This window comes from Coregonus clupeaformis, chromosome 14, assembly GCF_020615455.1.
Source record: "Coregonus clupeaformis isolate EN_2021a chromosome 14, ASM2061545v1, whole genome shotgun sequence".
NCBI classification, from domain to species: domain Eukaryota; kingdom Metazoa; phylum Chordata; class Actinopteri; order Salmoniformes; family Salmonidae; genus Coregonus; species Coregonus clupeaformis.
In genome coordinates this window covers 3,663,153-3,679,504 of record NC_059205.1, presented here as the reverse complement: position 1 = coordinate 3,679,504, position 16,352 = coordinate 3,663,153, and the positions used below count along the sequence as shown (strand labels likewise).

Genomic DNA, 16,352 nt, shown 5'->3' with positions numbered 1-16,352 from the left:
CCATGAAGGGGCTAAACAACATTAATTTCCCTCTGCTCTCTTTTTCACTATCTCCATATGCAACAACTTTCCAGCTGAGGGGATGTAGCTCAGTGGTAGAGCGCATGCTTTGCATGTATGAGGCCCTGGGTTCAATCCCCAGCATCTCCATGGATCAGCCAATCTCTGCATGTCAAGCTATAAAAGGGCAGCTGTGATTCAGCATCACTTCTGACCCTCCATATTGAATCTAAGGGATCGGCATTGCTTTTTAACTGTCACCTTCGATAGCTCAGTTGGTAGAGCGGAGGACTGTAGGTGAAATTGCAGCAATCCTTAGGTCGCTGGTTCAAATCCGGCTCGAAGGAGGGTAGCTTTTCCTGTGGTTTGCGGCAGCTTTTTTACGAAAGTGCAGATTGATTTGTGCTTGCCCAAAAGATTATGTTTCTCTGAGAGTGCCAAATCCTTCAACTGTCACCTTCGATAGCTCAGTTGGTAGAGCAAAAGGACTGTAGGTGAAATTGCAAGAATCCTGAGGTCACTGGCTCAAAGGGGGGTTAAGAATTTCTGTGGCTTGTGCCAACTTTTTAGACATATGAGATGTTTGCGTTGTGTTTTCCCAAAAGTGTTACATTCCCTGACCGGGAATCGAACCCGGGCCGCGGCGGTGAGAGCGCCGAATCCTAACCACTAGACCACCAGGGACAGGTCTGAAACCCAACTCCATGAAGGGGCTAAACAACATTAATTTCCCTCTGCTCTCTTTTTCACTATCTCCATATGCAACAACTTTCCAGCTGAGGGGATGTAGCTCAGTGGTAGAGCGCATGCTTTGCATGTATGAGGCCCTGGGTTCAATCCCCAGCATCTCCATGGATCAGCCAATCTCTGCATGTCAAGCTATAAAAGGGCAGCTGTGATTCAGAATCACTTCTGACCCTCCATATTGAATCTAAGGGATCGGCATTGCTTTTTAACTGTCACCTTCGATAGCTCAGTTGGTAGAGCGGAGGACTGTAGGTGAAATTGCAGCAATCCTTAGGTCGCTGGTTCAAATCCGGCTCGAAGGAGGGTAGCTTTTCCTGTGGTTTGCGGCAGCTTTTTTACGAAAGTGCAGATTGATTTGTGCTTGCCCAAAAGATTATGTTTCTCTGAGAGTGCCAAATCCTTCAACTGTCACCTTCGATAGCTCAGTTGGTAGAGCAAAAGGACTGTAGGTGAAATTGCAAGAATCCTGAGGTCACTGGCTCAAAGGGGGTTAAGAATTTCTGTGGCTTGTGCCAACTTTTTTAGACATATGAGATGTTTGCGTTGTGTTTTCCCAAAAGTGTTACATTCCCTGACCGGGAATCGAACCCAGGCCGCGGCGGTGAGAGCGCCGAATCCTAACCACTAGACCACCAGGGACAGGTCTGAAACCCAACTCCATGAAGGGGCTAAACAACATTAATTTCCCTCTGCTCTCTTTTTCACTATCTCCATATGCAACTACTTTCCAGCTGAGGGGATGTAGCTCAGTGGTAGAGCGCATGCTTTGCATGTATGAGGCCCTGGGTTCAATCCCCAGCATCTCCATGGATCAGCCAATCTCTGCATGTCAAGCTATAAAAGGGCAGCTGTGATTCAGCATCACTTCTGACCCTCCATATTGAATCTAAGGGATCGGCATTGCTTTTTAACTGTCACCTTCGATAGCTCAGTTGGTAGAGCGGAGGACTGTAGGTGAAATTGCAGCAATCCTTAGGTCGCTGGTTCAAATCCGGCTCGAAGGAGGGTAGCTTTTCCTGTGGTTTGCGGCAGCTTTTTTACGAAAGTGCAGATTGATTTGTGCTTGCCCAAAAGATTATGTTTCTCTGAGAGTGCCAAATCCTTCAACTGTCACCTTCGATAGCTCAGTTGGTAGAGCAAAAGGACTGTAGGTGAAATTGCAAGAATCCTGAGGTCACTGGCTCAAAGGGGGTTAAGAATTTCTGTGGCTTGTGCCAACTTTTTAGACATATGAGATGTTTGCGTTGTGTTTTCCCAAAGTGTTACATTCCCTGACCGGGAATCGAACCCGGGCCGCGGCGGTGAGAGCGCCGAATCCTAACCACTAGACCACCAGGGACAGGTCTGAAACCCAACTCCATGAAGGGGCTAAACAACATTAATTTCCCTCTGCTCTCTTTTTCACTATCTCCATATGCAACTACTTTCCAGCTGAGGGGATGTAGCTCAGTGGTAGAGCGCATGCTTTGCATGTATGAGGCCCTGGGTTCAATCCCCAGCATCTCCATGGATCAGCCAATCTCTGCATGTCAAGCTATAAAAGGGCAGCTGTGATTCAGCATCACTTCTGACCCTCCATATTGAATCTAAGGGATCGGCATTGCTTTTTAACTGTCACCTTCGATAGCTCAGTTGGTAGAGCGGAGGACTGTAGGTGAAATTGCAGCAATCCTTAGGTCGCTGGTTCAAATCCGGCTCGAAGGAGGGTAGCTTTTCCTGTGGTTTGCGGCAGCTTTTTTACGAAAGTGCAGATTGATTTGTGCTTGCCCAAAAGATTATGTTTCTCTGAGAGTGCCAAATCCTTCAACTGTCACCTTCGATAGCTCAGTTGGTAGAGCAAAAGGACTGTAGGTGAAATTGCAAGAATCCTGAGGTCACTGGCTCAAAGGGGGTTAAGAATTTCTGTGGCTTGTGCCAACTTTTTAGACATATGAGATGTTTGCGTTGTGTTTTCCCAAAAGTGTTACATTCCCTGACCGGGAATCGAACCCAGGCCGCGGCGGTGAGAGCGCCGAATCCTAACCACTAGACCACCAGGGACAGGTCTGAAACCCAACTCCATGAAGGGGCTAAACAACATTAATTTCCCTCTGCTCTCTTTTTCACTATCTCCATATGCAACAACTTTCCAGCAGAGGGGATGTAGCTCAGTGGTAGAGCGTATGCTTTGCATGTATGAGGCCCTGGGTTCAATCCCCAGCATCTCCATGGATCAGCCAATCTCTGCATGTCAAGCTATAAAAGGGCAGCTGTGATTCAGCATCACTTCTGACCCTCCATATTGAATCTAAGGGATCGGCATTGCTTTTTAACTGTCACCTTCGATAGCTCAGTTGGTAGAGCGGAGGACTGTAGGTGAAATTGCAGCAATCCTTAGGTCGCTGGTTCAAATCCGGCTCGAAGGAGGGTAGCTTTTCCTGTGGTTTGCGGCAGCTTTTTTACGAAAGTGCAGATTGATTTGTGCTTGCCCAAAAGATTATGTTTCTCTGAGAGTGCCAAATCCTTCAACTGTCACCTTCGATAGCTCAGTTGGTAGAGCAAAAGGACTGTAGGTGAAATTGCAAGAATCCTGAGGTCACTGGCTCAAAGGGGGTTAAGAATTTCTGTGGCTTGTGCCAACTTTTTAGACATATGAGATGTTTGCGTTGTGTTTTCCCAAAAGTGTTACATTCCCTGACCGGGAATCGAACCCGGGCCGCGGCGGTGAGAGCGCCGAATCCTAACCACTAGACCACCAGGGACAGGTCTGAAACCCAACTCCATGAAGGGGCTAAACAACATTAATTTCCCTCTGCTCTCTTTTTCACTATCTCCATATGCAACTACTTTCCAGCTGAGGGGATGTAGCTCAGTGGTAGAGCGCATGCTTTGCATGTATGAGGCCCTGGGTTCAATCCCCAGCATCTCCATGGATCAGCCAATCTCTGCATGTCAAGCTATAAAAGGGCAGCTGTGATTCAGAATCACTTCTGACCCTCCATATTGAATCTAAGGGATCGGCATTGCTTTTTAACTGTCACCTTCGATAGCTCAGTTGGTAGAGCGGAGGACTGTAGGTGAAATTGCAGCAATCCTTAGGTCGCTGGTTCAAATCCGGCTCGAAGGAGGGTAGCTTTTCCTGTGGTTTGCGGCAGCTTTTTTACGAAAGTGCAGATTGATTTGTGCTTGCCCAAAAGATTATGTTTCTCTGAGAGTGCCAAATCCTTCAACTGTCACCTTCGATAGCTCAGTTGGTAGAGCAAAAGGACTGTAGGTGAAATTGCAAGAATCCTGAGGTCACTGGCTCAAAGGGGGTTAAGAATTTCTGTGGCTTGTGCCAACTTTTTGGACATATGAGATGTTTGCGTTGTGTTTTCCCAAAAGTGTTACATTCCCTGACCGGGAATCGAACCCGGGCCGCGGCGGTGAGAGCGCCGAATCCTAACCACTAGACCACCAGGGACAGGTCTGAAACCCAACTCCATGAAGGGGCTAAACAACATTAATTTCCCTCTGCTCTCTTTTTCACTATCTCCATATGCAACTACTTTCCAGCTGAGGGGATGTAGCTCAGTGGTAGAGCGCATGCTTTGCATGTATGAGGCCCTGGGTTCAATCCCCAGCATCTCCATGGATCAGCCAATCTCTGCATGTCAAGCTATAAAAGGGCAGCTGTGATTCAGCATCACTTCTGACCCTCCATATTGAATCTAAGGGATCGGCATTGCTTTTTAACTGTCACCTTCGATAGCTCAGTTGGTAGAGCGGAGGACTGTAGGTGAAATTGCAGCAATCCTTAGGTCGCTGGTTCAAATCCGGCTCGAAGGAGGGTAGCTTTTCCTGTGGTTTGCGGCAGCTTTTTTACGAAAGTGCAGATTGATTTGTGCTTGCCCAAAAGATTATGTTTCTCTGAGAGTGCCAAATCCTTCAACTGTCACCTTCGATAGCTCAGTTGGTAGAGCAAAAGGACTGTAGGTGAAATTGCAAGAATCCTGAGGTCACTGGCTCAAAGGGGGTTAAGAATTTCTGTGGCTTGTGCCAACTTTTTTAGACATATGAGATGTTTGCGTTGTGTTTTCCCAAAAGTGTTACATTCCCTGACCGGGAATCGAACCCGGGCCGCGGCGGTGAGAGCGCCGAATCCTAACCACTAGACCACCAGGGACAGGTCTGAAACCCAACTCCATGAAGGGGCTAAACAACATTAATTTCCCTCTGCTCTCTTTTTCACTATCTCCATATGCAACAACTTTCCAGCTGAGGGGATGTAGCTCAGTGGTAGAGCGCATGCTTTGCATGTATGAGGCCCTGGGTTCAATCCCCAGCATCTCCATGGATCAGCCAATCTCTGCATGTCAAGCTATAAAAGGGCAGCTGTGATTCAGCATCACTTCTGACCCTCCATATTGAATCTAAGGGATCGGCATTGCTTTTTAACTGTCACCTTCGATAGCTCAGTTGGTAGAGCGGAGGACTGTAGGTGAAATTGCAGCAATCCTTAGGTCGCTGGTTCAAATCCGGCTCGAAGGAGGGTAGCTTTTCCTGTGGTTTGCGGCAGCTTTTTTACGAAAGTGCAGATTGATTTGTGCTTGCCCAAAAGATTATGTTTCTCTGAGAGTGCCAAATCCTTCAACTGTCACCTTCGATAGCTCAGTTGGTAGAGCAAAAGGACTGTAGGTGAAATTGCAAGAATCCTGAGGTCACTGGCTCAAAGGGGGTTAAGAATTTCTGTGGCTTGTGCCAACTTTTTAGACATATGAGATGTTTGCGTTGTGTTTTCCCAAAAGTGTTACATTCCCTGACCGGGAATCGAACCCGGGCCGCGGCGGTGAGAGCGCCGAATCCTAACCACTAGACCACCAGGGACAGGTCTGAAACCCAACTCCATGAAGGGGCTAAACAACATTAATTTCCCTCTGCTCTCTTTTTCACTATCTCCATATGCAACTACTTTCCAGCTGAGGGGATGTAGCTCAGTGGTAGAGCGCATGCTTTGCATGTATGAGGCCCTGGGTTCAATCCCCAGCATCTCCATGGATCAGCCAATCTCTGCATGTCAAGCTATAAAAGGGCAGCTGTGATTCAGCATCACTTCTGACCCTCCATATTGAATCTAAGGGATCGGCATTGCTTTTTAACTGTCACCTTCGATAGCTCAGTTGGTAGAGCGGAGGACTGTAGGTGAAATTGCAGCAATCCTTAGGTCGCTGGTTCAAATCCGGCTCGAAGGAGGGTAGCTTTTCCTGTGGTTTGCGGCAGATTGATTTGTGCTTGCCCAAAAGATTATGTTTCTCTGAGAGTGCCAAATCCTTCAACTGTCACCTTCGATAGCTCAGTTGGTAGAGCAAAAGGACTGTAGGTGAAATTGCAAGAATCCTGAGGTCACTGGCTCAAAGGGGGTTAAGAATTTCTGTGGCTTGTGCCAACTTTTTAGACATATGAGATGTTTGCGTTGTGTTTTCCCAAAAGTGTTACATTCCCTGACCGGGAATCGAACCCGGGCCGCGGCGGTGAGAGCGCCTAATCCTAACCACTAGACCACCAGGGACAGGTCTGAAACCCAACTCCATGAAGGGGCTAAACAACATTAATTTCCCTCTGCTCTCTTTTTCACTATCTCCATATGCAACTACTTTCCAGCTGAGGGGATGTAGCTCAGTGGTAGAGCGCATGCTTTGCATGTATGAGGCCCTGGGTTCAATCCCCAGCATCTCCATGGATCAGCCAATCTCTGCATGTCAAGCTATAAAAGGGCAGCTGTGATTCAGAATCACTTCTGACCCTCCATATTGAATCTAAGGGATCGGCATTGCTTTTTAACTGTCACCTTCGATAGCTCAGTTGGTAGAGCGGAGGACTGTAGGTGAAATTGCAGCAATCCTTAGGTCGCTGGTTCAAATCCGGCTCGAAGGAGGGTAGCTTTTCCTGTGGTTTGCGGCAGCTTTTTTACGAAAGTGCAGATTGATTTGTGCTTGCCCAAAAGATTATGTTTCTCTGAGAGTGCCAAATCCTTCAACTGTCACCTTCGATAGCTCAGTTGGTAGAGCAAAAGGACTGTAGGTGAAATTGCAAGAATCCTGAGGTCACTGGCTCAAAGGGGGTTAAGAATTTCTGTGGCTTGTGCCAACTTTTTAGACATATGAGATGTTTGCGTTGTGTTTTCCCAAAAGTGTTACATTCCCTGACCGGGAATCGAACCCAGGCACGCGCGGGTGAGAGCGCCGAATCCTAACCACTAGACCACCAGGGACAGGTCTGAAACCCAACTCCATGAAGGGGCTAAACAACATTAATTTCCCTCTGCTCTCTTTTTCACTATCTCCATATGCAACAACTTTCCAGCAGAGGGATGTAGCTCAGTGGTAGAGCGCATGCTTTGCATGTATGAGGCCCTGGGTTCAATCCCCAGCATCTCCATGGATCAGCCAATCTCTGCATGTCAAGCTATAAAAGGGCAGCTGTGATTCAGCATCACTTCTGACCCTCCATATTGAATCTAAGGGATCGGCATTGCTTTTTAACTGTCACCTTCGATAGCTCAGTTGGTAGAGCGGAGGACTGTAGGTGAAATTGCAGCAATCCTTAGGTCGCTGGTTCAAATCCGGCTCGAAGGAGGGTAGCTTTTCCTGTGGTTTGCGGCAGCTTTTTTACGAAAGTGCAGATTGATTTGTGCTTGCCCAAAAGATTATGTTTCTCTGAGAGTGCCAAATCCTTCAACTGTCACCTTCGATAGCTCAGTTGGTAGAGCGGAGGACTGTAGGTGAAATTGCAAGAATCCTGAGGTCACTGGCTCAAAGGGGGTTAAGAATTTCTGTGGCTTGTGCCAACTTTTTAGACATATGAGATGTTTGCGTTGTGTTTTCCCAAAAGTGTTACATTCCCTGACCGGGAATCGAACCCGGGCAGCGGCGGTGAGAGCGCCGAATCCTAACCACTAGACCACCAGGGACAGGTCTGAAACCCAACTCCATGAAGGGGCTAAACAACATTAATTTCCCTCTGCTCTCTTTTTCACTATCTCCATATGCAACTACTTTCCAGCTGAGGGGATGTAGCTCAGTGGTAGAGCGCATGCTTTGCATGTATGAGGCCCTGGGTTCAATCCCCAGCATCTCCATGGATCAGCCAATCTCTGCATGTCAAGCTATAAAAGGGCAGCTGTGATTCAGAATCACTTCTGACCCTCCATATTGAATCTAAGGGATCGGCATTGCTTTTTAACTGTCACCTTCGATAGCTCAGTTGGTAGAGCGGAGGACTGTAGGTGAAATTGCAGCAATCCTTAGGTCGCTGGTTCAAATCCGGCTCGAAGGAGGGTAGCTTTTCCTGTGGTTTGCGGCAGCTTTTTTATGAAAGTGCAGATTGATTTGTGCTTGCCCAAAAGATTATGTTTCTCTGAGAGTGCCAAATCCTTCAACTGTCACCTTCGATAGCTCAGTTGGTAGAGCAAAAGGACTGTAGGTGAAATTGCAAGAATCCTGAGGTCACTGGCTCAAAGGGGGTTAAGAATTTCTGTGGCTTGTGCCAACTTTTTAGACATATGAGATGTTTGCGTTGTGTTTTCCCAAAAGTGTTACATTCCCTGACCGGGAATCGAACCCTGGCCGCGGCGGTGAGAGCGCCGAATCCTAACCACTAGACCACCAGGGACAGGTCTGAAACCCAACTCCATGAAGGGGCTAAACAACATTAATTTCCCTCTGCTCTCTTTTTCACTATCTCCATATGCAACTACTTTCCAGCTGAGGGGATGTAGCTCAGTGGTAGAGCGCATGCTTTGCATGTATGAGGCCCTGGGTTCAATCCCCAGCATCTCCATGGATCAGCCAATCTCTGCATGTCAAGCTATAAAAGGGCAGCTGTGATTCAGCATCACTTCTGACCCTCCATATTGAATCTAAGGGATCGGCATTGCTTTTTAACTGTCACCTTCGATAGCTCAGTTGGTAGAGCGGAGGACTGTAGGTGAAATTGCAGCAATCCTTAGGTCGCTGGTTCAAATCCGGCTCGAAGGAGGGTAGCTTTTCCTGTGGTTTGCGGCAGCTTTTTTACGAAAGTGCAGATTGATTTGTGCTTGCCCAAAAGATTATGTTTCTCTGAGAGTGCCAAATCCTTCAACTGTCACCTTCGATAGCTCAGTTGGTAGAGCAAAAGGACTGTAGGTGAAATTGCAAGAATCCTGAGGTCACTGGCTCAAAGGGGGTTAAGAATTTCTGTGGCTTGTGCCAACTTTTTTAGACATATGAGATGTTTGCGTTGTGTTTTCCCAAAAGTGTTACATTCCCTGACCGGGAATCGAACCCAGGCCGCGGCGGTGAGAGCGCCGAATCCTAACCACTAGACCACCAGGGACAGGTCTGAAACCCAACTCCATGAAGGGGCTAAACAACATTAATTTCCCTCTGCTCTCTTTTTCACTATCTCCATATGCAACTACTTTCCAGCTGAGGGGATGTAGCTCAGTGGTAGAGCGCATGCTTTGCATGTATGAGGCCCTGGGTTCAATCCCCAGCATCTCCATGGATCAGCCAATCTCTGCATGTCAAGCTATAAAAGGGCAGCTGTGATTCAGCATCACTTCTGACCCTCCATATTGAATCTAAGGGATCGGCATTGCTTTTTAACTGTCACCTTCGATAGCTCAGTTGGTAGAGCGGAGGACTGTAGGTGAAATTGCAGCAATCCTTAGGTCGCTGGTTCAAATCCGGCTCGAAGGAGGGTAGCTTTTCCTGTGGTTTGCGGCAGCTTTTTTACGAAAGTGCAGATTGATTTGTGCTTGCCCAAAAGATTATGTTTCTCTGAGAGTGCCAAATCCTTCAACTGTCACCTTCGATAGCTCAGTTGGTAGAGCAAAAGGACTGTAGGTGAAATTGCAAGAATCCTGAGGTCACTGGCTCAAAGGGGGGTAAGAATTTCTGTGGCTTGTGCCAACTTTTTAGACATATGAGATGTTTGCGTTGTGTTTTCCCAAAAGTGTTACATTCCCTGACCGGGAATCGAACCCGGGCCGCGGCGGTGAGAGCGCCGAATCCTAACCACTAGACCACCAGGGACAGGTCTGAAACCCAACTCCATGAAGGGGCTAAACAACATTAATTTCCCTCTGCTCTCTTTTTCACTATCTCCATATGCAACAACTTTCCAGCAGAGGGGATGTAGCTCAGTGGTAGAGCGTATGCTTTGCATGTATGAGGCCCTGGGTTCAATCCCCAGCATCTCCATGGATCAGCCAATCTCTGCATGTCAAGCTATAAAAGGGCAGCTGTGATTCAGCATCACTTCTGACCCTCCATATTGAATCTAAGGGATCGGCATTGCTTTTTAACTGTCACCTTCGATAGCTCAGTTGGTAGAGCGGAGGACTGTAGGTGAAATTGCAGCAATCCTTAGGTCGCTGGTTCAAATCCGGCTCGAAGGAGGGTAGCTTTTCCTGTGGTTTGCGGCAGCTTTTTACGAAAGTGCAGATTGATTTGTGCTTGCCCAAAAGATTATGTTTCTCTGAGAGTGCCAAATCCTTCAACTGTCACCTTCGATAGCTCAGTTGGTAGAGCAAAAGGACTGTAGGTGAAATTGCAAGAATCCTGAGGTCACTGGCTCAAAGGGGGGTTAAGAATTTCTGTGGCTTGTGCCAACTTTTTGGACATATGAGATGTTTGCGTTGTGTTTTCCCAAAAGTGTTACATTCCCTGACCGGGAATCGAACCCGGGCCGCGGCGGTGAGAGCGCCGAATCCTAACCACTAGACCACCAGGGACAGGTCTGAAACCCAACTCCATGAAGGGGCTAAACAACATTAATTTCCCTCTGCTCTCTTTTTCACTATCTCCATATGCAACTACTTTCCAGCTGAGGGGATGTAGCTCAGTGGTAGAGCGCATGCTTTGCATGTATGAGGCCCTGGGTTCAATCCCCAGCATCTCCATGGATCAGCCAATCTCTGCATGTCAAGCTATAAAAGGGCAGCTGTGATTCAGAATCACTTCTGACCCTCCATATTGAATCTAAGGGATCGGCATTGCTTTTTAACTGTCACCTTCGATAGCTCAGTTGGTAGAGCGGAGGACTGTAGGTGAAATTGCAGCAATCCTTAGGTCGCTGGTTCAAATCCGGCTCGAAGGAGGGTAGCTTTTCCTGTGGTTTGCGGCAGCTTTTTTACGAAAGTGCAGATTGATTTGTGCTTGCCCAAAAGATTATGTTTCTCTGAGAGTGCCAAATCCTTCAACTGTCACCTTCGATAGCTCAGTTGGTAGAGCAAAAGGACTGTAGGTGAAATTGCAAGAATCCTGAGGTCACTGGCTCAAAGGGGGTTAAGAATTTCTGTGGCTTGTGCCAACTTTTTGGACATATGAGATGTTTGCGTTGTGTTTTCCCAAAAGTGTTACATTCCCTGACCGGGAATCGAACCCGGGCCGCGGCGGTGAGAGCGCCGAATCCTAACCACTAGACCACCAGGGACAGGTCTGAAACCCAACTCCATGAAGGGGCTAAACAACATTAATTTCCCTCTGCTCTCTTTTTCACTATCTCCATATGCAACTACTTTCCAGCTGAGGGGATGTAGCTCAGTGGTAGAGCGCATGCTTTGCATGTATGAGGCCCTGGGTTCAATCCCCAGCATCTCCATGGATCAGCCAATCTCTGCATGTCAAGCTATAAAAGGGCAGCTGTGATTCAGCATCACTTCTGACCCTCCATATTGAATCTAAGGGATCGGCATTGCTTTTTAACTGTCACCTTCGATAGCTCAGTTGGTAGAGCGGAGGACTGTAGGTGAAATTGCAGCAATCCTTAGGTCGCTGGTTCAAATCCGGCTCGAAGGAGGGTAGCTTTTCCTGTGGTTTGCGGCAGCTTTTTTACGAAAGTGCAGATTGATTTGTGCTTGCCCAAAAGATTATGTTTCTCTGAGAGTGCCAAATCCTTCAACTGTCACCTTCGATAGCTCAGTTGGTAGAGCAAAAGGACTGTAGGTGAAATTGCAAGAATCCTGAGGTCACTGGCTCAAAGGGGGTTAAGAATTTCTGTGGCTTGTGCCAACTTTTTGGACATATGAGATGTTTGCGTTGTGTTTTCCCAAAAGTGTTACATTCCCTGACCGGGAATCGAACCCGGGCCGCGGCGGTGAGAGCGCCGAATCCTAACCACTAGACCACCAGGGACAGGTCTGAAACCCAACTCCATGAAGGGGCTAAACAACATTAATTTCCCTCTGCTCTCTTTTTCACTATCTCCATATGCAACAACTTTCCAGCTGAGGGGATGTAGCTCAGTGGTAGAGCGCATGCTTTGCATGTATGAGGCCCTGGGTTCAATCCCCAGCATCTCCATGGATCAGCCAATCTCTGCATGTCAAGCTATAAAAGGGCAGCTGTGATTCAGCATCACTTCTGACCCTCCATATTGAATCTAAGGGATCGGCATTGCTTTTTAACTGTCACCTTCGATAGCTCAGTTGGTAGAGCGGAGGACTGTAGGTGAAATTGCAGCAATCCTTAGGTCGCTGGTTCAAATCCGGCTCGAAGGAGGGTAGCTTTTCCTGTGGTTTGCGGCAGCTTTTTTACGAAAGTGCAGATTGATTTGTGCTTGCCCAAAAGATTATGTTTCTCTGAGAGTGCCAAATCCTTCAACTGTCACCTTCGATAGCTCAGTTGGTAGAGCAAAAGGACTGTAGGTGAAATTGCAAGAATCCTGAGGTCACTGGCTCAAAGGGGGGTTAAGAATTTCTGTGGCTTGTGCCAACTTTTTGGGACATATGAGATGTTTGCGTTGTGTTTTCCCAAAAGTGTTACATTCCCTGACCGGGAATCGAACCCGGGCCGCGGCGGTGAGAGCGCCGAATCCTAACCACTAGACCACCAGGGACAGGTCTGAAACCCAACTCCATGAAGGGGCTAAACAACATTAATTTCCCTCTGCTCTCTTTTTCACTATCTCCATATGCAACTACTTTCCAGCTGAGGGGATGTAGCTCAGTGGTAGAGCGCATGCTTTGCATGTATGAGGCCCTGGGTTCAATCCCCAGCATCTCCATGGATCAGCCAATCTCTGCATGTCAAGCTATAAAAGGGCAGCTGTGATTCAGAATCACTTCTGACCCTCCATATTGAATCTAAGGGATCGGCATTGCTTTTTAACTGTCACCTTCGATAGCTCAGTTGGTAGAGCGGAGGACTGTAGGTGAAATTGCAGCAATCCTTAGGTCGCTGGTTCAAATCCGGCTCGAAGGAGGGTAGCTTTTCCTGTGGTTTGCGGCAGCTTTTTTACGAAAGTGCAGATTGATTTGTGCTTGCCCAAAAGATTATGTTTCTCTGAGAGTGCCAAATCCTTCAACTGTCACCTTCGATAGCTCAGTTGGTAGAGCAAAAGGACTGTAGGTGAAATTGCAAGAATCCTGAGGTCACTGGCTCAAAGGGGGTTAAGAATTTCTGTGGCTTGTGCCAACTTTTTAGACATATGAGATGTTTGCGTTGTGTTTTCCCAAAAGTGTTACATTCCCTGACCCGGGAATCGAACCCGGCCGCGGCGGTGAGAGCGCCGAATCCTAACCACTAGACCACCAGGGACAGGTCTGAAACCCAACTCCATGAAGGGGCTAAACAACATTAATTTCCCTCTGCTCTCTTTTTCACTATCTCCATATGCAACTACTTTCCAGCTGAGGGGATGTAGCTCAGTGGTAGAGCGCATGCTTTGCATGTATGAGGCCCTGGGTTCAATCCCCAGCATCTCCATGGATCAGCCAATCTCTGCATGTCAAGCTATAAAAGGGCAGCTGTGATTCAGCATCACTTCTGACCCTCCATATTGAATCTAAGGGATCGGCATTGCTTTTTAACTGTCACCTTCGATAGCTCAGTTGGTAGAGCGGAGGACTGTAGGTGAAATTGCAGCAATCCTTAGGTCGCTGGTTCAAATCCGGCTCGAAGGAGGGTAGCTTTTCCTGTGGTTTGCGGCAGCTTTTTTACGAAAGTGCAGATTGATTTGTGCTTGCCCAAAAGATTATGTTTCTCTGAGAGTGCCAAATCCTTCAACTGTCACCTTCGATAGCTCAGTTGGTAGAGCAAAAGGACTGTAGGTGAAATTGCAAGAATCCTGAGGTCACTGGCTCAAAGGGGGTTAAGAATTTCTGTGGCTTGTGCCAACTTTTTAGACATATGAGATGTTTGCGTTGTGTTTTCCCAAAAGTGTTACATTCCCTGACCGGGAATCGAACCCCGGGCCGCGGCGGTGAGAGCGCCGAATCCTAACCACTAGACCACCAGGGACAGGTCTGAAACCCAACTCCATGAAGGGGCTAAACAACATTAATTTCCCTCTGCTCTCTTTTTCACTATCTCCATATGCAACTACTTTCCAGCTGAGGGGATGTAGCTCAGTGGTAGAGCGCATGCTTTGCATGTATGAGGCCCTGGGTTCAATCCCCAGCATCTCCATGGATCAGCCAATCTCTGCATGTCAAGCTATAAAAGGGCAGCTGTGATTCAGCATCACTTCTGACCCTCCATATTGAATCTAAGGGATCGGCATTGCTTTTAACTGTCACCTTCGATAGCTCAGTTGGTAGAGCGGAGGACTGTAGGTGAAATTGCAGCAATCCTTAGGTCGCTGGCTCAAATCCGGCTCGAAGGAGGGTAGCTTTTCCTGTGGTTTGCGGCAAACTTTTTACGAAAGTGCAGATTGATTTGTGCTTGCCCAAAAGATTATGTTTCTCTGAGAGTGCCAAATCCTTCAACTGTCACCTTCGATAGCTCAGTTGGTAGAGCAAAAGGACTGTAGGTGAAATTGCAAGAATCCTGAGGTCACTGGCTCAAAGGGGGTTAAGAATTTCTGTGGCTTGTGCCAACTTTTTAGACATATGAGATGTTTGCGTTGTGTTTTCCCAAAAGTGTTACATTCCCTGACCGGGAATCGAACCCTGGCCGCAGCGGTGAGAGCGACGAATCCTAACCACTAGACCACCAGGGACAGGTCTGAAACCCAACTCCATGAAGGGGCTAAACAACATTAATTTCCCTCTGCTCTCTTTTTCACTATCTCCATATGCAACTACTTTCCAGCTGAGGGGATGTAGCTCAGTGGTAGAGCGCATGCTTTGCATGTATGAGGCCCTGGGTTCAATCCCCAGCATCTCCATGGATCAGCCAATCTCTGCATGTCAAGCTATAAAAGGGCAGCTGTGATTCAGCATCACTTCTGACCCTCCATATTGAATCTAAGGGATCGGCATTGCTTTTTAACTGTCACCTTCGATAGCTCAGTTGGTAGAGCGGAGGACTGTAGGTGAAATTGCAGCAATCCTTAGGTCGCTGGTTCAAATCCGGCTCGAAGGAGGGTAGCTTTTCCTGTGGTTTGCGGCAGCTTTTTTACGAAAGTGCAGATTGATTTGTGCTTGCCCAAAAGATTATGTTTCTCTGAGAGTGCCAAATCCTTCAACTGTCACCTTCGATAGCTCAGTTGGTAGAGCAAAAGGACTGTAGGTGAAATTGCAAGAATCCTGAGGTCACTGGCTCAAAGGGGGTTAAGAATTTCTGTGGCTTGTGCCAACTTTTTGGACATATGAGATGTTTGCGTTGTGTTTTCCCAAAAGTGTTACATTCCCTGACCGGGAATCGAACCCGGCCGCGCGGCGGTGAGAGCGCCGAATCCTAACCACTAGACCACCAGGGACAGGTCTGAAACCCAACTCCATGAAGGGGCTAAACAACATTAATTTCCCTCTGCTCTCTTTTTCACTATCTCCATATGCAACTACTTTCCAGCTGAGGGGATGTAGCTCAGTGGTAGAGCGCATGCTTTGCATGTATGAGGCCCTGGGTTCAATCCCCAGCATCTCCATGGATCAGCCAATCTCTGCATGTCAAGCTATAAAAGGGCAGCTGTGATTCAGCATCACTTCTGACCCTCCATATTGAATCTAAGGGATCGGCATTGCTTTTTAACTGTCACCTTCGATAGCTCAGTTGGTAGAGCGGAGGACTGTAGGTGAAATTGCAGCAATCCTTAGGTCGCTGGTTCAAATCCGGCTCGAAGGAGGGTAGCTTTTCCTGTGGTTTGCGGCAGCTTTTTTACGAAAGTGCAGATTGATTTGTGCTTGCCCAAAAGATTATGTTTCTCTGAGAGTGCCAAATCCTTCAACTGTCACCTTCGATAGCTCAGTTGGTAGAGCAAAAGGACTGTAGGTGAAATTGCAAGAATCCTGAGGTCACTGGCTCAAAGGGGGTTAAGAATTTCTGTGGCTTGTGCCAACTTTTTAGACATATGAGATGTTTGCGTTGTGTTTTCCCAAAAGTGTTACATTCCCTGACCGGGAATCGAACCCGGGCCGCGGCGGTGAGAGCGCCGAATCCTAACCACTAGACCACCAGGGACAGGTCTGAAACCCAACTCCATGAAGGGGCTAAACAACATTAATTTCCCTCTGCTCTCTTTTTCACTATCTCCATATGCAACTACTTTCCAGCTGAGGGGATGTAGCTCAGTGGTAGAGCGCATGCTTTGCATGTATGAGGCCCTGGGTTCAATCCCCAGCATCTCCATGGATCAGCCAATCTCTGCATGTCAAGCTATAAAAGGGCAGCTGTGATTCAGCATCACTTCTGACCCTCCATATTGAATCTAAGGGATCGGCA

The 16,352-nt window shown here is 47.6% G+C and overlaps 67 non-coding genes across 67 annotated transcripts; 46 read left to right on the top strand and 21 right to left on the bottom strand.

Moving 5' to 3' along the window:
• Window positions 1-78: 78 nt before the first annotated feature.
• On the top strand, window positions 79-150 carry trnaa-ugc. Its single transcript has one exon. It is a non-coding gene; the product is annotated as a tRNA-Ala (tRNA).
• A 110-nt stretch (window positions 151-260) lies between these two features.
• Window positions 261-347, top strand: trnay-gua. Its single transcript is given in 2 exon segments — window positions 261-297; window positions 312-347. It is a non-coding gene; the product is annotated as a tRNA-Tyr (tRNA).
• A 265-nt stretch (window positions 348-612) lies between these two features.
• On the bottom strand, window positions 613-684 carry trnae-cuc. The gene has a single exon. It is a non-coding gene; the product is annotated as a tRNA-Glu (tRNA).
• Window positions 685-780: 96 nt separating this feature from the next.
• Window positions 781-852, top strand: trnaa-ugc. Its single transcript has one exon. It is a non-coding gene; the product is annotated as a tRNA-Ala (tRNA).
• A 110-nt stretch (window positions 853-962) lies between these two features.
• On the top strand, window positions 963-1,049 carry trnay-gua. The gene is given in 2 exon segments: window positions 963-999; window positions 1,014-1,049. It is a non-coding gene; the product is annotated as a tRNA-Tyr (tRNA).
• Window positions 1,050-1,314: 265 nt separating this feature from the next.
• trnae-cuc lies at window positions 1,315-1,386 on the bottom strand. The gene has a single exon. It is a non-coding gene; the product is annotated as a tRNA-Glu (tRNA).
• Window positions 1,387-1,482: 96 nt separating this feature from the next.
• Window positions 1,483-1,554, top strand: trnaa-ugc. Its single transcript has one exon. It is a non-coding gene; the product is annotated as a tRNA-Ala (tRNA).
• Window positions 1,555-1,664: 110 nt separating this feature from the next.
• On the top strand, window positions 1,665-1,751 carry trnay-gua. Its single transcript is given in 2 exon segments — window positions 1,665-1,701; window positions 1,716-1,751. It is a non-coding gene; the product is annotated as a tRNA-Tyr (tRNA).
• A 263-nt stretch (window positions 1,752-2,014) lies between these two features.
• On the bottom strand, window positions 2,015-2,086 carry trnae-cuc. Its single transcript has one exon. It is a non-coding gene; the product is annotated as a tRNA-Glu (tRNA).
• Window positions 2,087-2,182: 96 nt separating this feature from the next.
• Window positions 2,183-2,254, top strand: trnaa-ugc. Its single transcript has one exon. It is a non-coding gene; the product is annotated as a tRNA-Ala (tRNA).
• Window positions 2,255-2,364: 110 nt separating this feature from the next.
• trnay-gua lies at window positions 2,365-2,451 on the top strand. The gene is given in 2 exon segments: window positions 2,365-2,401; window positions 2,416-2,451. It is a non-coding gene; the product is annotated as a tRNA-Tyr (tRNA).
• A 264-nt stretch (window positions 2,452-2,715) lies between these two features.
• trnae-cuc lies at window positions 2,716-2,787 on the bottom strand. Its single transcript has one exon. It is a non-coding gene; the product is annotated as a tRNA-Glu (tRNA).
• Window positions 2,788-2,883: 96 nt separating this feature from the next.
• Window positions 2,884-2,955, top strand: trnaa-ugc. Its single transcript has one exon. It is a non-coding gene; the product is annotated as a tRNA-Ala (tRNA).
• A 110-nt stretch (window positions 2,956-3,065) lies between these two features.
• On the top strand, window positions 3,066-3,152 carry trnay-gua. The gene is given in 2 exon segments: window positions 3,066-3,102; window positions 3,117-3,152. It is a non-coding gene; the product is annotated as a tRNA-Tyr (tRNA).
• Window positions 3,153-3,416: 264 nt separating this feature from the next.
• trnae-cuc lies at window positions 3,417-3,488 on the bottom strand. The gene has a single exon. It is a non-coding gene; the product is annotated as a tRNA-Glu (tRNA).
• Window positions 3,489-3,584: 96 nt separating this feature from the next.
• On the top strand, window positions 3,585-3,656 carry trnaa-ugc. Its single transcript has one exon. It is a non-coding gene; the product is annotated as a tRNA-Ala (tRNA).
• A 110-nt stretch (window positions 3,657-3,766) lies between these two features.
• trnay-gua lies at window positions 3,767-3,853 on the top strand. Its single transcript is given in 2 exon segments — window positions 3,767-3,803; window positions 3,818-3,853. It is a non-coding gene; the product is annotated as a tRNA-Tyr (tRNA).
• Window positions 3,854-4,117: 264 nt separating this feature from the next.
• Window positions 4,118-4,189, bottom strand: trnae-cuc. Its single transcript has one exon. It is a non-coding gene; the product is annotated as a tRNA-Glu (tRNA).
• A 96-nt stretch (window positions 4,190-4,285) lies between these two features.
• On the top strand, window positions 4,286-4,357 carry trnaa-ugc. Its single transcript has one exon. It is a non-coding gene; the product is annotated as a tRNA-Ala (tRNA).
• A 110-nt stretch (window positions 4,358-4,467) lies between these two features.
• On the top strand, window positions 4,468-4,554 carry trnay-gua. Its single transcript is given in 2 exon segments — window positions 4,468-4,504; window positions 4,519-4,554. It is a non-coding gene; the product is annotated as a tRNA-Tyr (tRNA).
• A 265-nt stretch (window positions 4,555-4,819) lies between these two features.
• trnae-cuc lies at window positions 4,820-4,891 on the bottom strand. The gene has a single exon. It is a non-coding gene; the product is annotated as a tRNA-Glu (tRNA).
• A 96-nt stretch (window positions 4,892-4,987) lies between these two features.
• Window positions 4,988-5,059, top strand: trnaa-ugc. The gene has a single exon. It is a non-coding gene; the product is annotated as a tRNA-Ala (tRNA).
• A 110-nt stretch (window positions 5,060-5,169) lies between these two features.
• Window positions 5,170-5,256, top strand: trnay-gua. Its single transcript is given in 2 exon segments — window positions 5,170-5,206; window positions 5,221-5,256. It is a non-coding gene; the product is annotated as a tRNA-Tyr (tRNA).
• Window positions 5,257-5,520: 264 nt separating this feature from the next.
• Window positions 5,521-5,592, bottom strand: trnae-cuc. Its single transcript has one exon. It is a non-coding gene; the product is annotated as a tRNA-Glu (tRNA).
• A 96-nt stretch (window positions 5,593-5,688) lies between these two features.
• On the top strand, window positions 5,689-5,760 carry trnaa-ugc. Its single transcript has one exon. It is a non-coding gene; the product is annotated as a tRNA-Ala (tRNA).
• A 110-nt stretch (window positions 5,761-5,870) lies between these two features.
• On the top strand, window positions 5,871-5,957 carry trnay-gua. Its single transcript is given in 2 exon segments — window positions 5,871-5,907; window positions 5,922-5,957. It is a non-coding gene; the product is annotated as a tRNA-Tyr (tRNA).
• Window positions 5,958-6,202: 245 nt separating this feature from the next.
• Window positions 6,203-6,274, bottom strand: trnae-cuc. Its single transcript has one exon. It is a non-coding gene; the product is annotated as a tRNA-Glu (tRNA).
• A 96-nt stretch (window positions 6,275-6,370) lies between these two features.
• On the top strand, window positions 6,371-6,442 carry trnaa-ugc. Its single transcript has one exon. It is a non-coding gene; the product is annotated as a tRNA-Ala (tRNA).
• Window positions 6,443-6,552: 110 nt separating this feature from the next.
• trnay-gua lies at window positions 6,553-6,639 on the top strand. Its single transcript is given in 2 exon segments — window positions 6,553-6,589; window positions 6,604-6,639. It is a non-coding gene; the product is annotated as a tRNA-Tyr (tRNA).
• A 614-nt stretch (window positions 6,640-7,253) lies between these two features.
• Window positions 7,254-7,340, top strand: trnay-gua. Its single transcript is given in 2 exon segments — window positions 7,254-7,290; window positions 7,305-7,340. It is a non-coding gene; the product is annotated as a tRNA-Tyr (tRNA).
• Window positions 7,341-7,603: 263 nt separating this feature from the next.
• trnae-cuc lies at window positions 7,604-7,675 on the bottom strand. The gene has a single exon. It is a non-coding gene; the product is annotated as a tRNA-Glu (tRNA).
• Window positions 7,676-7,771: 96 nt separating this feature from the next.
• On the top strand, window positions 7,772-7,843 carry trnaa-ugc. Its single transcript has one exon. It is a non-coding gene; the product is annotated as a tRNA-Ala (tRNA).
• Window positions 7,844-7,953: 110 nt separating this feature from the next.
• On the top strand, window positions 7,954-8,040 carry trnay-gua. Its single transcript is given in 2 exon segments — window positions 7,954-7,990; window positions 8,005-8,040. It is a non-coding gene; the product is annotated as a tRNA-Tyr (tRNA).
• Window positions 8,041-8,304: 264 nt separating this feature from the next.
• On the bottom strand, window positions 8,305-8,376 carry trnae-cuc. The gene has a single exon. It is a non-coding gene; the product is annotated as a tRNA-Glu (tRNA).
• Window positions 8,377-8,472: 96 nt separating this feature from the next.
• trnaa-ugc lies at window positions 8,473-8,544 on the top strand. The gene has a single exon. It is a non-coding gene; the product is annotated as a tRNA-Ala (tRNA).
• A 110-nt stretch (window positions 8,545-8,654) lies between these two features.
• On the top strand, window positions 8,655-8,741 carry trnay-gua. Its single transcript is given in 2 exon segments — window positions 8,655-8,691; window positions 8,706-8,741. It is a non-coding gene; the product is annotated as a tRNA-Tyr (tRNA).
• Window positions 8,742-9,006: 265 nt separating this feature from the next.
• On the bottom strand, window positions 9,007-9,078 carry trnae-cuc. Its single transcript has one exon. It is a non-coding gene; the product is annotated as a tRNA-Glu (tRNA).
• A 96-nt stretch (window positions 9,079-9,174) lies between these two features.
• Window positions 9,175-9,246, top strand: trnaa-ugc. The gene has a single exon. It is a non-coding gene; the product is annotated as a tRNA-Ala (tRNA).
• Window positions 9,247-9,356: 110 nt separating this feature from the next.
• Window positions 9,357-9,443, top strand: trnay-gua. Its single transcript is given in 2 exon segments — window positions 9,357-9,393; window positions 9,408-9,443. It is a non-coding gene; the product is annotated as a tRNA-Tyr (tRNA).
• Window positions 9,444-9,707: 264 nt separating this feature from the next.
• Window positions 9,708-9,779, bottom strand: trnae-cuc. The gene has a single exon. It is a non-coding gene; the product is annotated as a tRNA-Glu (tRNA).
• A 96-nt stretch (window positions 9,780-9,875) lies between these two features.
• trnaa-ugc lies at window positions 9,876-9,947 on the top strand. The gene has a single exon. It is a non-coding gene; the product is annotated as a tRNA-Ala (tRNA).
• Window positions 9,948-10,057: 110 nt separating this feature from the next.
• Window positions 10,058-10,144, top strand: trnay-gua. The gene is given in 2 exon segments: window positions 10,058-10,094; window positions 10,109-10,144. It is a non-coding gene; the product is annotated as a tRNA-Tyr (tRNA).
• Window positions 10,145-10,408: 264 nt separating this feature from the next.
• trnae-cuc lies at window positions 10,409-10,480 on the bottom strand. The gene has a single exon. It is a non-coding gene; the product is annotated as a tRNA-Glu (tRNA).
• Window positions 10,481-10,576: 96 nt separating this feature from the next.
• trnaa-ugc lies at window positions 10,577-10,648 on the top strand. The gene has a single exon. It is a non-coding gene; the product is annotated as a tRNA-Ala (tRNA).
• A 110-nt stretch (window positions 10,649-10,758) lies between these two features.
• trnay-gua lies at window positions 10,759-10,845 on the top strand. The gene is given in 2 exon segments: window positions 10,759-10,795; window positions 10,810-10,845. It is a non-coding gene; the product is annotated as a tRNA-Tyr (tRNA).
• A 264-nt stretch (window positions 10,846-11,109) lies between these two features.
• trnae-cuc lies at window positions 11,110-11,181 on the bottom strand. The gene has a single exon. It is a non-coding gene; the product is annotated as a tRNA-Glu (tRNA).
• A 96-nt stretch (window positions 11,182-11,277) lies between these two features.
• On the top strand, window positions 11,278-11,349 carry trnaa-ugc. The gene has a single exon. It is a non-coding gene; the product is annotated as a tRNA-Ala (tRNA).
• Window positions 11,350-11,459: 110 nt separating this feature from the next.
• Window positions 11,460-11,546, top strand: trnay-gua. The gene is given in 2 exon segments: window positions 11,460-11,496; window positions 11,511-11,546. It is a non-coding gene; the product is annotated as a tRNA-Tyr (tRNA).
• A 264-nt stretch (window positions 11,547-11,810) lies between these two features.
• Window positions 11,811-11,882, bottom strand: trnae-cuc. The gene has a single exon. It is a non-coding gene; the product is annotated as a tRNA-Glu (tRNA).
• A 96-nt stretch (window positions 11,883-11,978) lies between these two features.
• trnaa-ugc lies at window positions 11,979-12,050 on the top strand. The gene has a single exon. It is a non-coding gene; the product is annotated as a tRNA-Ala (tRNA).
• Window positions 12,051-12,160: 110 nt separating this feature from the next.
• Window positions 12,161-12,247, top strand: trnay-gua. Its single transcript is given in 2 exon segments — window positions 12,161-12,197; window positions 12,212-12,247. It is a non-coding gene; the product is annotated as a tRNA-Tyr (tRNA).
• Window positions 12,248-12,513: 266 nt separating this feature from the next.
• Window positions 12,514-12,585, bottom strand: trnae-cuc. Its single transcript has one exon. It is a non-coding gene; the product is annotated as a tRNA-Glu (tRNA).
• A 96-nt stretch (window positions 12,586-12,681) lies between these two features.
• trnaa-ugc lies at window positions 12,682-12,753 on the top strand. The gene has a single exon. It is a non-coding gene; the product is annotated as a tRNA-Ala (tRNA).
• Window positions 12,754-12,863: 110 nt separating this feature from the next.
• trnay-gua lies at window positions 12,864-12,950 on the top strand. Its single transcript is given in 2 exon segments — window positions 12,864-12,900; window positions 12,915-12,950. It is a non-coding gene; the product is annotated as a tRNA-Tyr (tRNA).
• Window positions 12,951-13,214: 264 nt separating this feature from the next.
• trnae-cuc lies at window positions 13,215-13,286 on the bottom strand. Its single transcript has one exon. It is a non-coding gene; the product is annotated as a tRNA-Glu (tRNA).
• Window positions 13,287-13,382: 96 nt separating this feature from the next.
• On the top strand, window positions 13,383-13,454 carry trnaa-ugc. The gene has a single exon. It is a non-coding gene; the product is annotated as a tRNA-Ala (tRNA).
• Window positions 13,455-13,564: 110 nt separating this feature from the next.
• trnay-gua lies at window positions 13,565-13,651 on the top strand. The gene is given in 2 exon segments: window positions 13,565-13,601; window positions 13,616-13,651. It is a non-coding gene; the product is annotated as a tRNA-Tyr (tRNA).
• Window positions 13,652-13,915: 264 nt separating this feature from the next.
• On the bottom strand, window positions 13,916-13,988 carry trnae-cuc. The gene has a single exon. It is a non-coding gene; the product is annotated as a tRNA-Glu (tRNA).
• Window positions 13,989-14,084: 96 nt separating this feature from the next.
• trnaa-ugc lies at window positions 14,085-14,156 on the top strand. The gene has a single exon. It is a non-coding gene; the product is annotated as a tRNA-Ala (tRNA).
• A 109-nt stretch (window positions 14,157-14,265) lies between these two features.
• trnay-gua lies at window positions 14,266-14,352 on the top strand. The gene is given in 2 exon segments: window positions 14,266-14,302; window positions 14,317-14,352. It is a non-coding gene; the product is annotated as a tRNA-Tyr (tRNA).
• A 432-nt stretch (window positions 14,353-14,784) lies between these two features.
• On the top strand, window positions 14,785-14,856 carry trnaa-ugc. The gene has a single exon. It is a non-coding gene; the product is annotated as a tRNA-Ala (tRNA).
• Window positions 14,857-14,966: 110 nt separating this feature from the next.
• On the top strand, window positions 14,967-15,053 carry trnay-gua. Its single transcript is given in 2 exon segments — window positions 14,967-15,003; window positions 15,018-15,053. It is a non-coding gene; the product is annotated as a tRNA-Tyr (tRNA).
• Window positions 15,054-15,317: 264 nt separating this feature from the next.
• Window positions 15,318-15,390, bottom strand: trnae-cuc. The gene has a single exon. It is a non-coding gene; the product is annotated as a tRNA-Glu (tRNA).
• A 96-nt stretch (window positions 15,391-15,486) lies between these two features.
• On the top strand, window positions 15,487-15,558 carry trnaa-ugc. The gene has a single exon. It is a non-coding gene; the product is annotated as a tRNA-Ala (tRNA).
• Window positions 15,559-15,668: 110 nt separating this feature from the next.
• On the top strand, window positions 15,669-15,755 carry trnay-gua. The gene is given in 2 exon segments: window positions 15,669-15,705; window positions 15,720-15,755. It is a non-coding gene; the product is annotated as a tRNA-Tyr (tRNA).
• Window positions 15,756-16,019: 264 nt separating this feature from the next.
• On the bottom strand, window positions 16,020-16,091 carry trnae-cuc. The gene has a single exon. It is a non-coding gene; the product is annotated as a tRNA-Glu (tRNA).
• A 96-nt stretch (window positions 16,092-16,187) lies between these two features.
• Window positions 16,188-16,259, top strand: trnaa-ugc. Its single transcript has one exon. It is a non-coding gene; the product is annotated as a tRNA-Ala (tRNA).
• Window positions 16,260-16,352: the final 93 nt, after the last annotated feature.